This window comes from Schistocerca americana, chromosome 8 (genome assembly GCF_021461395.2).
Source record: "Schistocerca americana isolate TAMUIC-IGC-003095 chromosome 8, iqSchAmer2.1, whole genome shotgun sequence".
NCBI classification, from domain to species: Eukaryota; Metazoa; Arthropoda; class Insecta; order Orthoptera; family Acrididae; genus Schistocerca; species Schistocerca americana.
In genome coordinates this window covers 320,643,713-320,662,041 of record NC_060126.1, presented here as the reverse complement: position 1 = coordinate 320,662,041, position 18,329 = coordinate 320,643,713, and positions in this window count along the sequence as shown.

Here is an 18,329-nt window from a genome sequence, read left to right as displayed (position 1 = left end):
CCCATCATCATTTAACCATACAGTAAAGCTGTATGCCCTTGGGAAAAATTACAGCTGTAGTTTACCTTGCTTTCAGCGATTCACAGTATCAGCACAGAAAGGCTGTTTTGGTTAGTGTTACAAGGCCAGATCAGTCAATCATCCAGACTGTTGCCCCTGCAACTACTGAAAAGGCTGTTGCCCCTCTTCAGGAACCACCCATTTGTCTGGCCTCTCACCAGATACACCTCCATTGTGGTTGCACCTACAGTATGGCTATCTGTATCCTTGAGGCACACAATCCTCCCCACCAACAGCAAGGTCCATGGTTCATGTGGGGGATAATCACCACAGGTCCAACAAATGTCGTAATTTATGTTCGCATACCTGTCATGTAACCAGAAGTTGCACTTGACACGCAGGATGCATTTCACCATTTTTTTTTTTTTTTTTTTTTTACATTTTTCACACGACAAGTTATTATAAAATTGCTTTACTACTGAGACTGATGCAGCACTGCACTGGCCTACCGGCACCTTCTTCTTTACTGCTAGGTCCTCATCTGTATGTGATGATGGAAGTGATATGTGTCTAAGGGTTTCTGATTGTTTGAGCTTTACAGTCAGTTTATTAATTAGCTTCCAGCTGTTAAATGAAGTTGGAAGTGTCACACTATACTGAGTCAGTAAGCTGAATTTTATTTACATGTCGTCTTCTTTGTTTTTCAGCCTCTTTGTTTCCACAGCTGCAGATACACAAGTTGTATAGGTTAGTTACCATCTTTTGCAACTGAAATGAAAGTCTTATTAAGACCATACATCTTATACTTTATTCTAAAGCAACCTCAATGATCACTGCAATAACATTGTTTTTTTCTCTTACAGGTTTGTTTACTAGGATCATGAAGAGGTTGAATGCTTTACTTACTACTACAAACAGTTTTAATTCTTATCATTACTCATAATTTTTTTGTTTGCTTCTTTCTTCCTGTTCTTCCACATGTGTGTGTTGGGTTTTAAGACACAGCACTTTCATTGCATTAAATATCTTCCTGTTTGTGTTGAGAAGAAGCACAGTCATTGTGCTATTCCAAGTGTTTTGTTTCGCTGTTGCAGGATGTCTTCATGTTCTTCCGCATGTATGTGTTGGGTTTTAACACACAGCACTTTCACTGCATTAAATATATTCATGTTTTTGATGAGAAGAACCACAGTCATCTTGTACTTCATGTGTTTTGTTTTGCTGTTGTGGGTTGTCTTAATCTTTTGTTCATTTTGGTAGTTGTGGGAGTGTCTGTTATTGCCCTTTAACTATTTATATTTTCTGACTACTGTGTGTTTGTGTGTGTGTGTGTGTGTGTGTGTGTGTGTGTGTTTTACCGTGAATGATCAAAATTGGAGAATGTCGACTTTCACCGGTGAATGTCAACAGATACCAAATACATCGGTGAAAGATCAAATATCTCATTACATTTTTGTACATTCGGACCTCTCCAGTGTGTATTGACATTCACTGATGAAAGTCGACATTTGCCAGATTTCTGTGTTTCACTGTAACATGTATATACAATTTTTATTTTTGTAAGTGGTTATAGTGGTGGTGCGGGTGATTGTCCTCATGTGCCTGCGTGCATGCGTGGGTGTGTATGTGTGTGTGTGAGAGAGAGAGAGAGAGAGAGAGAGAGAGAGAAGGAAGCTAACATGTTGAAACTACTGTGTGTGTAAATTATTGCTGTACTGTGGTACAGCAAAGGGTGATATAGGTTGGGGACAGTTAATGATATTATTTTGTGGTGTATAGAGGGGCTGTTCTTTCTTTACAATATGTTTTATTAATGTAAATAACATCTGGTTGCTGATGTTTGTCTTCTCATTTAGTACATGAATCTGTTCTGTTATTTCTGTTTGAATTTGGAATTTCTCTTGCAGGCTCAGGAGATGTTTCTTGTTGCTGAATCTGACTATTTTCAGGCCTTTTTCTATTGTGGTAGGGTGGTGATTTTGTTAACGGTTGTGTACCATGTTTCCATGCTCTTGTGTGTTCTTTATACCTTATTTCAAAGCAATAACTGTATACAGAAACTTTTGAAAAAAAGATGATCACACTGACATGTACCAAAAATTCTGCAATTTACAGACCTCAGGATAACAGCTGAAATGCTTGTTCTTAGAACAGATGCAGAACAGTTTTGAAAAAAAGTATAAGGAACACAATCGAGGATAGAAATATGGCACTAGCCATTCATCATTTGCAGGACACTTCTGACAAGAAAACCACCACTCTACCACAAACAGAAAAGGACATGAAAATATTCAGATTCAGCAAAAAGAAACATCTCCTAAACTTACAAGAGAACTTTCAAATTCAGAAAGGAATAATAGAAAAGAAACACATAATAAATAACAAGACAAACATCAGCAAACAGATGCTATTTAAACTAATAAAACGTATTGTAGAGAAAGATTGACACCCCCCCCCCCTCCCTCCCCCTGCCCCCTTCCCCCCCCCCCCTCCCTCCCCCTGCCCCCTTCCCCCCCCCCCCCCCCCCAGACATTACAAAATAATTTCACAAATGCGAAAGTATCCCCACCCTAGATCGTGTACCAATGTGCCATAGTAAATAAAAAATTGTACTCACACACACACAGAAATCTTGGGAGGGGGGGGGGGGGGTATACAACAATGAAAATAATCAATTATTGACAATGTAAAGTAAATGGAGAGATAAAAAATCTACTCTCCAAGTAGCAGCAGGAGAACACACAAACAAAAATGTTTAACTTTAACATGCTTTTAGAGGGGAAGGAAGAGGAGTGAAGGAAATGGACTGCAGGTTTAGAGAAAGGACTGCAGTTCAAAAAAGTCACTCAGAACTCAGCATCACAGGAGACTTACCAGACAGAATGAGAAGGAAAGAATTAGATGGATACAGAAAGGGGAGGAGGAAATGGGCATAGAGAAGGGAAAGTGGAAATGGATAGAGAGATAAGGGGGGATGAGAAGATGGAGAAAGAGTCCGGTAAGCCTCCCCTAGCCCAGGTTCTGGGTGACTTTTATGAAGTGCAACCTTCTGCCTATATCTCTCCAGTCCATTTCCTTCACCCCTCTTCTTTCACCTTCAATTCTTCTGCCAGAATAAGGAGCTACTGGCTGTGGAAGCATGTAAAAATTAAACATTTTTGTGTGTTTGTTCTCTTGCCCCTGCTTGGTAAGTAGATTTTGTTTATCTAGCAATGTGTGTGTGTGTGTGTGTGTATGTGTGTGTGTGTGTGTGTGTGTGTGTGTGTGTGTGAGCAATAGCAGATGCTCCCACCACTACCAAAAATAACACAAGACAAATGCGTCCTGCAACAACAAAACAAAAAACTTGAAATGGCACTTACAAAATACATAAATCAACCTATACAACTTGAAATTTGAATTTGATGTATGTCCTAGCCTTCATCCCCCACTCTTTTTGTCCATCTCTTCTTCCTTCCCTCTCTCTTTGTCCTTCATCTCATCCGCGTCTGTCCATTATCTCCTTCCACCTCTCTCTGCCCATCTCCTCTTCTTTCTCCTCGCCATCCCCCTTTCTCCATCTCCTCCTCACCCCTCTCTCTTTATCCATCTCCTCTATCCTCATCTCTATGTCTATATCCTCCCCCTCCTTTTCTGTATCCATGTACTTCTCCCTCTCTATCTTATCTTGAATTTTGGTTGCTGTTATTCCAAATTCAGATTCCATAGGAGTATTCTAATCACAAGCTGATAAGCTTTAAATACAACTTTACTGTTTTCTGTGAAAACCAACTGTGAGGAACAAAACAAAATGGCACATTGCTGTGTATACAATTTTTGATATATGAGAAAGAATATGTATGGGAGAAACAATGTTTGTAATGGTTTAAATGCCATACTATGACAGTTAAAACTGATTTCGAGAAAGAACACAAAACCACACATATTCACCCAAAATTTCTTTCTCACAGTTGGTTTTAACAGAAAGCCTGTACATTATTGTTAAAAAATATATGCAGCTTATGTCCAGATGAATATTTACTGCAGTGTCCAGTAAAAATTTGAAGTAAATTGGTTAAGAACTTTTCAGAATTTTTGCTTATGATGTTTCCCTATTGTATATATATTTATATATTTCATATATTTAAAAATACAAATCCCATGTCCATCCAAACATATGTTAGCATAATGTGTGTGTGTTTCTATATATAAAATAAACACACATATATTTGTTCGCAGTGATATGTCAAAATTTCAAAGTAATCAGTGAAGAACTTTTTGAGATTTGAACAACAAACATTTAAATTTTTATTTACATAGATTGCATGTCATACTCGTAGTAGAACTGCTTTGCCATCTTCTGGCCACATAAGGTTAAAAAATATGTCGACCCATTACATTGCAATGTGCCAGTACAAGTACAAGTAGAAAATACAGGAATATGAAATAATCTTTCAGAATAAGGGAATTAATTATATTGGAAAACTTGATTTTTGAACATTTAAACAGCTCCCAAAAAAAAAAAAAAAAAAAAAAAAAAAAAGATTCAAATACAAGTGATGTGATTGATATAACAGTATTGCCCCAGTTGTCCCCACAACTACACTGATGGGTGAGTATTATTCACATCTGTCTGCACATGCCTTCTTTGGAATTTAAATTATTACATTCTTTGCGAAGTGTGAGAGTATCTCACTGTCAATATATTGTGCTTACCAGTTGGAATAGTTCTTCCAGAGATCTCAGTAATTCTGATGGGATCTCATCTATTCCAGTTACCTTGTTTCAATTTTGGTATTTCAGTGCTCTGTCAGTTTCTTCTTGCTGTCTCATATCTCCTATCTCATCTTCATCTGCTTCCTGTTCCCATTCGATAAAATTATCCTCAAGTTTGTTTCTTTCCTTAGAGTAGTTCTTATGTGTATTCCTAATACCTCTCAGGCTTCTCTTCTTTTCTTAGTACTGGCCCGCCACCTCAGCACTTTAAATTTATACAGCTCTTTCTCTATTGTCCAGAAATTGATTAACTTTTATGTGTATGGCATTTATCTTTTCCCTAGTCATGCATGGTTGTACAGCTTTACATTTGTCCTATAGCCATTCCAGTTTTGCCTTTTCCATGTCCTGTGAATCTCATTTTTTTAGACATCTGTATTCTCCTTTGCCTGTCTCCTTTAGTTTATTTTTATATCCTCATCTTTGATATATTACATTCATATCTTGTCTATTATCTGAGGATTTCTACCAGATGTCTTTTTGTCTATTTGATCCTCTGCTGCTTTTGCTATTTCATCTCCCAAAGCTGTGCACTAATTTTCTGATGTGCTCTCTTTGAAACTCTCTGCAGCATCAGTTATTTCAGCATATCCAGGTCCTATCTAGTTTTTCCTACCTTCCAAAAGTATCTAGAGTTTTAATCAGTGCTTCATAAGCAATAAATTATTATCAGAGTCCATATCTGCTCCTGGAAATGTTTTTGCAGTTTAGAATCTGATTTTGATATCTCTTTATGAGCATCATATAATTTGTGTGAAACCTTCCAGTTCTCCAGGTCACTTCCACAGAAATGTAGCATGCTTTTACAATTTTTTAAATGAGTTATTACAATGATTAAATTATGCCCTCTGCAAAATTCTACCAACCCATGTTCTACATTTTTTTTTCCTTTTCTTATTTACCTTTCTATATAATTCCAGTCCCCAATAACAATTAAATTTTCATCTTCCTTAACAGCTTGAATGATTTATTTTATTATATCATACCTTATTTAACAATCTCTTCATCATCTACAGAGCTAGCAGATATGTGATCTTGTACTACTCTGGCAGGAATGCCTTTTTGTATATGTTCATTGTGACATTTTTGGCTGTTCTAACACATTCTTATTTTCTTATCCACTATTGCTCTTACTCCTATGATGCCTTCGTTTGATTGTGTGTTAGTACCCTGTACCATAGGCATCAGCAGGAAGTGAAAGTGGCAGCAAGAGGGGCACTTGCCCCCTCTAGATTCTGGGGACAGACTTTTTATTCACTGGAGAATTCTCATGGACATCTAGAAATGAACATCTGCAATTCTACTACACCACAGATTCACCATTGCTGAGCACAACATTAAACACTATGCCTTTAGCAATCACTATTCAACACAGGTTTGTTTGACTATCACACTGTTCATGGGAAATTATTCCAGCTTTTTGGTTTAGCGGTGGTTTCTGTGGTTTCATGCAGTCAAGGTGGATTTGAAGTTTTCCTGAACAGTAACATCTAGTAAATTCTCCATCCCAAATTCCTTAAAGAATTGAACTCATATGTATAAAACAGCTTCAAATGTCTGATTACTTCACAAATAAAATAATATGATAAATATTTGACTTTAAGCATGTAAGCAAGAAAAAGTTTAAAAAGGTTTGAAATTGTGTAAGTTTGTTGGAAACAGCAAGTGCTCTCATTATCAAACACTGGATGGATATTTTCTGAGTAATTTGTGCTCCTTTTTAAGCAAAATCTAGTTTTTCACGTGACTCTGTGTTTGTGATATCATAAACTATGCTCGAAACTATGTGTCATATAATGATGTAATTTTGCAGGTTCATTCAGTGGTACATGTTGGCACTGTCTGCAAAATGTTTTGCAAATCGAAATAGTAGTAAAGAAGTAATAAATTAAAATGGCATGCTGAATGCTGTAGCTTACTGCATGGATAGCAAAAATGTAGTAAATCATGAACATTTTCCTTTAATTATTTTGTGGAGGGATTCCTGACAAAAGGTTGCAAAAGGGTTTTAAATTACAAGTAAAGTTTCTTTTAAATTCCTAAGTATTTGTATTCTCAAATGCTGGATGAATATATTCAGGACAATTTATGCTGCCTCCGACGTATATACAGTTTCTAACCATAATTGTTGTCTTATTTTATGAAACAACTAATGTGAGATTCTACCTCTTAATTAGTAAATTATAATGGCAATTTAAATTTTGTAATTAATTTTCGTGGGTTTGCCACCAGATCACATTGTGCAAATTCCACAATATTTCCTCGGAGCAACTGTCTGACATCTTCAGGTGGTTCAACCTTGCTGGTGGCTAGGTACAACTGATGGTGTCCACATATCGATGCCCCATTTCTAGAACATTCATGGGAAGAATGGGCAGGTGCGGAAATCTCGCATGTGCAGATGATTTGCAGATAAATGGTGCCATATTCAAATGCCCTATCAAAAATCACAGAGTGGCTCTGTTGCGCGTGCGCTGCATGCTGCGTTTACTAACAGTGTGGCCAGATGTTACTCACCAAGGACCATACTAGACCAATGTTATGATGGGTCTGTTATCGAAAAATCTTGATTTTTGCATTGTGATTCAACAGCAGCCAGTTCCAGGCTGTGCTCAGTCGAAATCCCACATCCCTGTTGATGAGAGTATCAGCTGTACGAATATGTATTTCTTCCTTAATGATGCACTCCCAGAATGATGATTCTGGGAATAAGAATTCCATCTTTTGATAAATTGAGCGATGTCCTGTATTCAGACAGTGTTCCACAATTGCCAACTTTTCCGGTTGGCGAAGGTGTTTAGGATGCTGATGTCCATCGCAGCATTCTTGTACTGCAACATGTCTGGCCTATATATGTTGACCCACATTCACAAGGACTCTTGTACACACCACATTTCCTCAGGCCAAGATCATCCTTAACAAAACGTAACAGGTTTCTCAGTTTTGCAGATGGTTGAAAAACACACTTAATGCCATTTCTTCTGAGGACTCTTCCGATTCTTGATGATGTGGCTCCAAAATACAGCAAAATGGCCAAAGTGGTAGGTGTTTTTGTATCTTCATTTTGCTGCATAGATTGAACTCACCTGGGCCTGAATGCAGTACGTATCTGTCTCTCAGAATAACCGTTTTGTCGGAACACTGTCTTCAAATGTTGCATTTCACTACACAGGCTTTCAGATTCAGATACCATATGTGCTTTATGAACTAATGTACATAATGCACTACCGCATTGTGCAGTATGGTGGCTGCAGTATGCGTTGGCATGCAGTAGACGCTGTGTCCCAAGGTTCCATCTGCTTTCCTTCAAGCATCATAAACACTTTCACCAACCATAAAAGTTGGCAATTGTGGAACACTGTCTGAATACAGGACATCACATGATTTATCAAAATATAGAAGTTTTATCCCGGCATCACTTTTCTGGGATTCTGTCATTAAGGAAGCAATACATATCCACACAGCTGATAATCTCATCAACAAAGATGTGGGATTTCAACTGAGCACAGCTTGGAACCCTGCACTGGTTGCTATTAAATCACAACGTGAAAATCAAGATTTTTTGATAACAGACCTGTCATAACATTGGTTTAGTACGGTCTTAGATGAGTAATGTCTGGCTGCACTATTAGTGAATGCAGCATACAGCGCACATGCAGGAGAGCCGCACTGCGATTTTTGGCAGGGGCGTATAATATGGCACCATCTACGATATGCAAATCATTTGTGCATACACGATTTATGCACCTGTGCATTCTTCATGCACATGTTCTATTATCAGTCATACCTAGCCTTCAGAAAGTGGGGTGTATTTTTCTTTCTTTTACTGCTGTTGTTTATTTAGTAAGATTTGTGATGGGTCTTATATCAGCACTATTGGGCAAATATAACAGGGCAATATTTTGCCAACCCCAATACACCACCAGATGAAAGTAGTATTAACTTTATGCCTCTCTTCTCAAAGTAGTTTTTTGGTGGTCCAGATCTTTCCTTGCCACCTCCCTGTCAATCCAACTGCAGTGAAGATCCCTGGAATTCTCTGCAAGTTCTCTCTAGTTTGCTACTAAATAAATAGCCACACTTCTCACAAACTTGGCCATCATAATGCCTTGCACGAGCTCCACTGGACCCATGGATGCCCTCGTGAATGTTCCTCAGAGTGTAATGGAGCTGCCAACAGCTTGTGTATGTCCCGCAGTACTGGTGTCAAGGAGCTGTTCTCCTGTAAGATGATGGATCTGCATCCTTCCATCAGCATGATGAAGAAGGTAATTGGTATTCGTCATACCATGCGACACTCTACCACTGCGCCAAAGTCCAGTGCCAATGGTAATGTACCCATTTCAGTTGTAGTTGCTGATGTTGTGGTGTTAACATTGGAACATGCATGTGTCACCAATTGTGGAGGCCCATCGTTTGGAGTGTTCAGTGCACTGTGTGTTCAGACACAATTGTGCTCTGCCCATCATTAAACTGTGACATTAATTCTGCCACAGTTCACCACCTGTACTTTTTTACCAGCATTCCTAGCCTATGATGTTTGACATCTGTGATGAAGGGTGGTCACCAAACAACAAACTGGACGTGATTTCACCTTGCTTTTGCCACGTGTTGAAGACACTCACTGCAGCATTCCTGGAATATCCAACAAATGTGCAGTTTCTGAAATGCTCATGCCAAGCCTCCAGGCATCACAGTCTGCCCTTGGTCAAACTCAGCTAGATGGTGTGCCTCCCCCATTCTGCACATTGACTTCACACGGCCTGCTACTGCATGCACTGTACATGCGTCTGACTAGCAGTCATTCCCTTCCAGGTGTCACTGCTATCACCTAAATGGATTTATATTGATAGTAGGAAGGTGGTCATAATGTTCTGGTTGATCAGTGTAGGTGTATATCTACATCTGCATGAACACTCTGCAGTTCACACTTAAGACTTTGCACACAGTCTTCAGAACCACTTTCAGACCGTTTCTCCAATGTTAAATTCAAGTACAGCACCTGGGAAAAATGAACACCTAAAACTTCCCATGCAAGTTCTGATTTCTCTTATTTTATTACAATGCTCATTTCTCCATATGTATCTGGGAGCCAATAAAAGTATTGTGGCATTTGGAGGAGAAAGTTATTGATTGAAATTTCATGAAAAGATCTCAGCACAATCAAAAAGCCTTTGTTATAATGATTGCCACCTCAACTCACTTATTGTATATGTGACACACACTCCACTATTTCATGATAATACATGATGAGTTGCCTTTTTTTGATCTTTTTCGTGTCATCTATCAATCCTCAGTTCTACCAAGTAATTTGAGTGATGTTCTGAGTGCTTCCCATATGCATCTAGCAGAACCAGCTAAGCCTTGGTTTCACATTACACAAAACCCAAAACACAACTTTAAAAAAAAAACATTTGTTTATCTTCGGTTACTCCAGTCAACATTACAAAAATAGGAGATGAATTCAATGCAACACATTCATTAACATCATCAATTGTGAAGTTTTGTAAGCAAGTGGAATATTGGTGTCAGAGTAGAATAAGCACCGTGTGTTTCTTTTTGTCATTCGCACTAGCCCCTATCTTACACACATCTCCTTCCCTGCCCCATTATTCAGACTTCTCTCATACTGCATCTATATCCTATTCCTTTAAGCCTCCTTCTCCCTCTCTTAAATCTCCCCTTCACAATCCACTCTTCATGTCACTGTGTGCTGCACACAACTCGTCTTGCCTGCGTCAGGATTTGTCCACTGTAGACCCATATTCATAACTCATGCACAGTCTACCACTCCCTCCCAGCCATTAGCTACCCTTTCACTATCCTCCCTCGTGTTCCACTGCTTCCTTTCTCCCTTTGCCCACTCCAACTTCACAAGCTCTCACCCAGTTTGAGCTACAATGTGCCTTTACTTTTCAGTGAGTTACTACCTTTACTCCTTAAATTATTTATGTACCTCCAGGACTCTTCATTACTTCAAAATTACTTAGCTATTAGGATTAAAAGTAATATTTCTTTAGAAACATATTGAGCATTGTGTATTTCCTGTGAAAATTAGTTCCTCCATAATGACACTTATTTCAAGCTCACACAGCCAGTTATAAAAAAATTGGAAGTTTTAGAATATTGGAAATTATTCAATAATTTTTCTGCGGATGCCTATGCTCTTTACTCACCTATCCAGAAATCCTACTTGTCATGCTACCATTCTTTACTAATTCCAATTATGTGTGACTTCAACCTATCCATTTTTCTTTTTAAATTCTCTATCGTACCAACCCATTTTAGGGATATAGTATTCAACACTCTAACCTGTAAAGCACTCATTTTAGTTTTCCTGATGACAACCTTCTCTTGAGTGGTCCTGGCTGGAGCTGTGGATGGAGGACTATTTTACCTCAAATATTTTATGCAAGAATGTCTTGTGAACATTAAACCATACAGTAGAGTTCCATGTATCTGGGGAATATAATGGCTGCAGTTACCTTTTCTTTCACTGTTTGCAGTACTGATGTAGCAAGGCCATGTTGACTAATGTTGCAGGGCCACAATCATCCAGACTGTTTCTCCTGCTGCTACTGAATAGTTTGCTACTTCTTATCAATACCCATATCTTAATCTGGCCTCATCTCCACCTATGGTACTGCAATCTGCAGAAAAGCCACCCAACAAGGAGTGGTGCATGGTTTGTGGATGACAGGTTGATTTATGCACAGTAATACAAGAAATGGGACTGTGTGATATAAAATGAGGGTGAACTATGTAAAATTCATAAATTAATGCAGAACTTTCTAGTGTCATTAAATGAATTATCCATCAGAATTATAAGGTGACTGTATGGCTGGGTATTAGTTTCCTTTACGTTCTACTGATAGACACAAGTAAAACTACATGAAACTATTACCTAGCCTTAGAAACCTATGAGTACCTTTGTCGAGGAGTAAAGATGAACAAACTAAATTTCAGAAAACTGAGAAGAATGTAATAGGTCACTCAAACCTCACATTGAGACGAACCCACCTGGTTTGAGGAAAAGTGGTGACAAAATTGAAGCGAGAGATGTAGTGTCACTCAAACCTCATGTTGAGATGAACCCACCTGCTGTGAGGACAAGTGGTGAAGTGGTGACAAAAGTGAAGCAAGAGGTGTAGTAGAGTATAAGAAGTCAAAGATACCACATTAGTAAGCACTGTACTGGCTTCAGTCAAGGGCTCATAAGAGGGCAAAGTGAAAAGTGAAGATGAATTAAGAAGAAGAGAAATGATAAATGGAATGAATAACACAATTAAGAACTAATATCAGCCAAAACATTGTTCTCCAACATATTCTCACATTGGTTGACACACATATTTTGATATAAACCCATCCAGGCGATAGCATCGTCACCTGGCAACCTACCGAGGCCTTATTTTTTCTATACCATGATGCATGGCACTGTTGTCCATGCCAAAGGTGGATGTACCGTCTGTTGGGTAGGTGGTCATAAAGTTCTGATTGATAAGTGTATGAAGATATAAAAGTAAAAAGAAATAGAGCAAATCATTGAGTAAGTAACAAAATTATACTAACAAAATAAAAATATATGGGTCTCAACCAATGTGAGAAAATGTTGGAGAAGAGATTCCCTTTTTCAGAGATCCGGAAACACTTGGTTGATGGGAGGGTCCAAATGGTCCATACAATGTAGCACGAATTTAGATCACTTGAGACATACTGGTTACTTGATGTTACCAAGTTAGACAGTTCTTCTGTGGCCATACTTGCAACCAACCAGTATAGTGGAGTCCATTGTAATATAAAAAGCCACGTGGTGAACACATGTTAGTTGACAAACAATGTCCATTTGCTTCATATATTACTCTAACTGTAATATTGTGAGATTTACTTGTATTGGTGGGACTGGAGTAAGTAGTGAATTACGTAATTACTGACAGCACTTTTAATTTTACTGCCTTAATGTAAGTTCTTGCCAGAGATTCTGCATCCTTGTAATTTTACTGTTAATTCACATGAATTATCTTTTTGGTATAATTCATTAGAATTGCATCTGTACATGCTGCTGTTTACTCACTTTCTTTTGTGATAACAGTGAAGATGTAGTAGGCTGTGGTAGCAGTATGCATACAATACATTTTATTGGGAGGAGAACGGGACAGTGAAATTATGGATATTTTAGTGCCAAACTTATCTGAAAAGTGAATAAAGAGGGAGGGGAGGAATGTTCCACTTCAGAATAATGTGGAGGTTTCACAGTAGAATAATGTGGAGCAAATAGTGGCTTTGGATCACTTGTGATCATTCTTTAAATTCTACAATATTCTTATGAGTCTCTGCAATACTGTATTTTAATTTTGGGAAATCAGTGAAGAGTTGATTTTGGTGTCTGAAACTAAAGTGCATTTTATTGAAATATGAAGGAAAATGGAATGTGAGAAGGGCATCTCACAATCAACAGTGGCATGAAATTAGTTTTCTTAACTTTCTCTTCGCTGTTTCGAAAATTCCCAGCAAATTAAATCGTTATCGATGTTATGTTGTGATCTATGTCAAGGCTGCTGCTGGTTATTAATTAATCAGATCTGCTAATTTACTTTCCATAGTTGCACACTCACATCTTTTGAAGAACTTTATGCTGGAAAGGAAGTCGAAAAGTTTTAACAGATTTGTTGTGCAATAAATATAACACTAAGAAATATAGACCAAAAGGAAACAATGGTAAAATTCCAAAAGACTGTGTGATACAACCAGGTTTATATGAGGCTAAAGTGTCAGTCTCAGCAGCAAGGTCAGAAGTAGAGTCCAAGCCTCTGAAGGTCAATTGTTTCAATCAGTTGCGGGCTTGACAAACAGGGGCAAGAAATGAAATGAAGGCATTCAACAAACACTTAATATTTACAGCTTACATGACAAAATCTTAGACTATCACCAAAATTGGACAGGTCGTGTAGAACAGATGATTGCTGTAAATTTACCAGGGTTGATCTACATGTATAAGGCTTCAAGCTTCTGTAGAGTGGACAGGTCAAAGAGAAAATAGGAAGATGCAAATTTGAAGTTTGCAACAGGTCTAAGGCCATAATACATGAAGAAGAAAAATATGGTGGTGAACTAATACAATTACTAGAACATTATCGAATAAAATTAAATGTCTCACATGTTATTTATATCAATAAATTTTATCCAAAAAAAATTGTAATCAACAGTAGCATTCTTCATATTACATAATGTATGATTATAGCGGCTTTTCCCTGTCTCCAAGCCGTACAGCAGATATATCTTCCCTTTAGTATATCATAAGTGTATATATAATTGTACTGTGTAGTCCAAGCATGTAATCTTCACATTCTAATCATGAAAATTGTTAACAGCGACCGCTACATTTAAAAAACATCAGATTTTTTCCTAGCAAAGGAATAATTTGACACCGAAATAAATACATCACAATGAATCATTTCCAAGTTGTGAAAAAAATATGAAAATGTGCCAGCATCTTTAATTCACAAAGGTGTCGGTAAAATATTTATATGGCTGCATACTTTACTACTTTCTGTGCAAAAGTGGGCAATTATGTGGAGAGTGTTTTTGTTCCTAGGGATATATTTGTGGATGCTAATATTAGTTTAAAATTGTGCCAAAATCTTTGTAACAAATTTCATAAGAGAGTTAAATGTGTTGTGGAGATGTTGTTTCTGCCTAATTTTTTAAGCAACACCTACATCAGCTTTGAGAGTGGAAACCAGACATTAACTGTACAGCGTATTTCTCTGCAATGAATACTTCGTACGTGGAGCTGCCTCAGAAAATTATTCCATATGTCATTGGTGAGTGGAAGTACTCAGAGTAAGCTAATTTTCTATTGCATTCATCTTTAATATCAGCAGTTACATTCGGAGCAAATGATGCTAATCTCAAGCAGTTGAGAAGATCTGTAATATGTGATTTCCATATCAGGGTGTATCCCTAAGTGATTTTGATCTATCTGTTCTATGTATTTCAAACAGTGGAAAATCCAGGATGGAATGTAACAATTAATGTATTCCTTTTTCCCTATTCCGTATATTACCAGGGGTGTAAGGCAGCCCATGTGATGGGTTCATTCATAACCCTCCCCCTTGTAGTGCTGTGGTGAAGAATGGCTCACTCTACCTGCAGTCACACCAATAGTCTGGTCATGGGCTAATGCCACAGACTTTTAGTTCACGATGCTGTATTGTTTTTGATGCTGATATATTTTTCTGTGTGTAGAACTGAATGAACTAAGGTTTTTTTCTGATTTAAGTGATAGGCCATTTACTGAGAACCAATAACAACAGTTTTGAATATTTTGTTTATTGCTCCTTCTATCGTTGCAGCTCTATTAGATTTGATTATAATGTTTGCATTATCATCTGAGAACATTATTTCTGCTTTATGAATGTAATGTGAGAGGTCATTGAACTGTGCAGAATGCCAGTAGTAATTTTTCCCCATTCTGATGAAGACTCACCATGAGAGCTCCGTGATGTATCTAATATGACCGTTTGTATCTAATATGGCTGTTTGATTTGTTTCAGTTAAATATGAAGTGAACCACTTGCTCATTGTACCTTGAAAGCCATAAACTTTACCTTTGTCTGAAGAATGTTTGGACTTGTACACTCAAACCTCGTAGACATTTCATAAAAACCCAACAAGGTGAAATCTACTCATTCAGACTCCTTAATGCAGAGTAAGTGAAATGATAGTTGGCATGTTGAATGGAGAGGCCCTGCTGGAATCCAGCTTGTGATGAATTCAGAATCTTATATTCACAGATATTCTCAACCATTCTTAAATTCATTACATTTTCCAAAACTTTTTAGAAGGAAGTTAATAGTACAGCACTTCACAATTATTATTATCTGTCAGTACTACCTTATTAAAGAGAAGTCCATTACTGGTGTATATTAATCTGCCTGAAAATGTACCTTGCCAAAGTGATGCATTAAACACATGGCTGTGTACAGTAGCTATATCAGAAAAACATATTTTCAATGTTTTTCATGAAATGTTATCAACCCCAAAGAAAATATTTGCTTTTTAGAGAGTTGACTAATTTTTTGATTTGTGTGGAAGAAGTTGAAGGTTCTCAGATTGATTGAAAGCTTTTGGTAGTAACAGCCTCATTTACTGCAAAATTAAGCTATCCATGCAGTGTTGCTCACTTACGTTTAGAAAGTGCTTGTTAAAGTGTTAAAGAACCTTGTTGTATGTTTACTGTCATTGACCATTTTGTCATTATCTTTAATCACTAAGCCACCTTGTTTCCTGATAGACAGTAACAACATAATCAAAGCTGAGTCACCAGTTGCACCCAATAAAAAAGCTGAGGAAACACTTAAGCATGTATGCCAGTGGATAGAGACTAATAAATTAACCCTAAATGAAAAAAAAATCAGTATTAGTTTCCACTTAAACAAAAAAACCGAGTAGTACCAAGCTAAAAGTTAATGACAAACACATCAACAATATTTTTAGACATGCATGTTGGCTCTCAACTAAATTGGACTGAGCACACTGTGGTATAGCTTCAGCATGCTATGCACTTAGGATAATAAATTCAGTGTGTAGTAGCTCATGTTCTAGAACTGCATATTTTGCGTATGTCCACTCTATAATTAATTATGGCATATCCTTCTGAGGATCAACAGAGCAGAACAGGAAAAAATATATAAGTTGCAACAAGGGGCCGTACGAATCAAAACAAAAAGTAGCAATAGATCCCATTGCAAGGAGTTATTCAAATCTTTGGGTCTATTGAATGTCCTATGTGAATACATTTTGTAGACAGTATTATACATAAAAAAAACACATTGACCAGTTCCTGATAAACAGTTACATACATGCACATGAAACCAGGCACAGACAACACTTACACTTCTATAGGATAAAAATATGAAAAACTCAAAATACCATGTTATATAATGGAATTAAATGGTACAACAATCTTCCACAAGAGATCATAGGCATAAGTGAAATAGATAACTTCAGGAAATCGCTAAAAAATTATCTCTTGGAAAAGTGTTTTTATACTGTCAAGGATTACTTGGAATGATATAAATATATAGATATATATGTAAAAATTATCAACTGTGTTATTAAGTGGTTTAACAATGTATCTTTATGTTACAATATTCATGAATTCTGATTGTGATAATTATAAATTTGTGTCCCTATTGTATATACTTATGTTGACAACATTTATGCAATCCTGATTGTCTACAGATGGATAAATAAATAAATAAATAAATGAAATAGACTTAGCCATTCCCCATCTGGGTTCTTTTGTTTTGGTTTGGTTCTCAGAATGATTTTTCTCACACATGGCATACAAGCTTTAATATTTTCTTGTAATGCTAGTCAATAAACAACAGAACCTCCTCTAATTTTAAAGTAGTTGCATATCTGTGCTTATCCTGACCAATTTTTGGGTTCTCTCTTTGAACTACACAATACATTAACATCTTTTGGTATCCAAGATTTCCACTAGGACTATATTTTATGGTTTTACTTGGGAAACATCTGTTAAATGTGGAGAGAATTTTACTTAAAAGTGCATTAAATTTTACCTGTTGCCTCATATATATTCCAGACAATGATCTGCATACCACTTCTCAGTTTAGATAGTTTAGTATCCATCAAACGGGCTGTCTCCCAGTTCTCTTTTTGTCTGCAACTGATCTGCATTCTCAGAAGTGGGAAATTAATCTCATTATTATTGACTTGTCTGCCACTGTAGCATCTGCATATTTCTCACAAAATACACTCCTGGAAATTGAAATAAGAACACCGTGAATTCATTGTCCCAGGAAGGGGAAACTTTATTGACACATTCCTGGGGTCAGATACATCACATGATCACACTGACAGAACCACAGGCACATAGACACAGGCAACAGAGCATGCACAATGTCGACACTAGTACAGTGTATATCCGCCTTTCGCAGCAATGCAGGCTGCTATTCTCCCATGGAGACGATCGTAGAGATGCTGGATGTAGTCCTGTGGAACGGCTTGCCATGCCATTTCCACCTGGCGCCTCATTTGGACCAGCGTTCGTGCTGGACGTGCAGACCGCGTGAGACAACGCTTCATCCAGTCCCAAACATGCTCAATGGGGGACAGATCCGGAGATCTTGCTGGCCAGGGTAGTTGACTTACACCTTCTAGAGCACGTTGGGTGGTACGGGATACATGCGGACGTGCATTGTCCTGTTGGAACAGCAAGTTCCCTTGCCGGTCTAGGAATGGTAGAACAATGGGTTCGATGACGGTTTGGATGTACCGTGCACTATTCAGTGTCCCCCCGACGATCACCTGTGGTGTACGGCCAGTGTAGGAGATCGCTCCCCACACCATGATGCCGGGTGTTGGCCCTGTGTGCCTCGGTCGTATGCAGTCCTGATTGTGGCCCTCACCTGCACGGCGCCAAACACGCATACGACCATCATTGGCACCAAGGCAGAAGCGACTCTCATCGCTGAAGACGACACGTCTCCATTCGTCCCTCCATTCACGCCTGTCGCGACACCACTGGAGGCGGGCTGCACGATGTT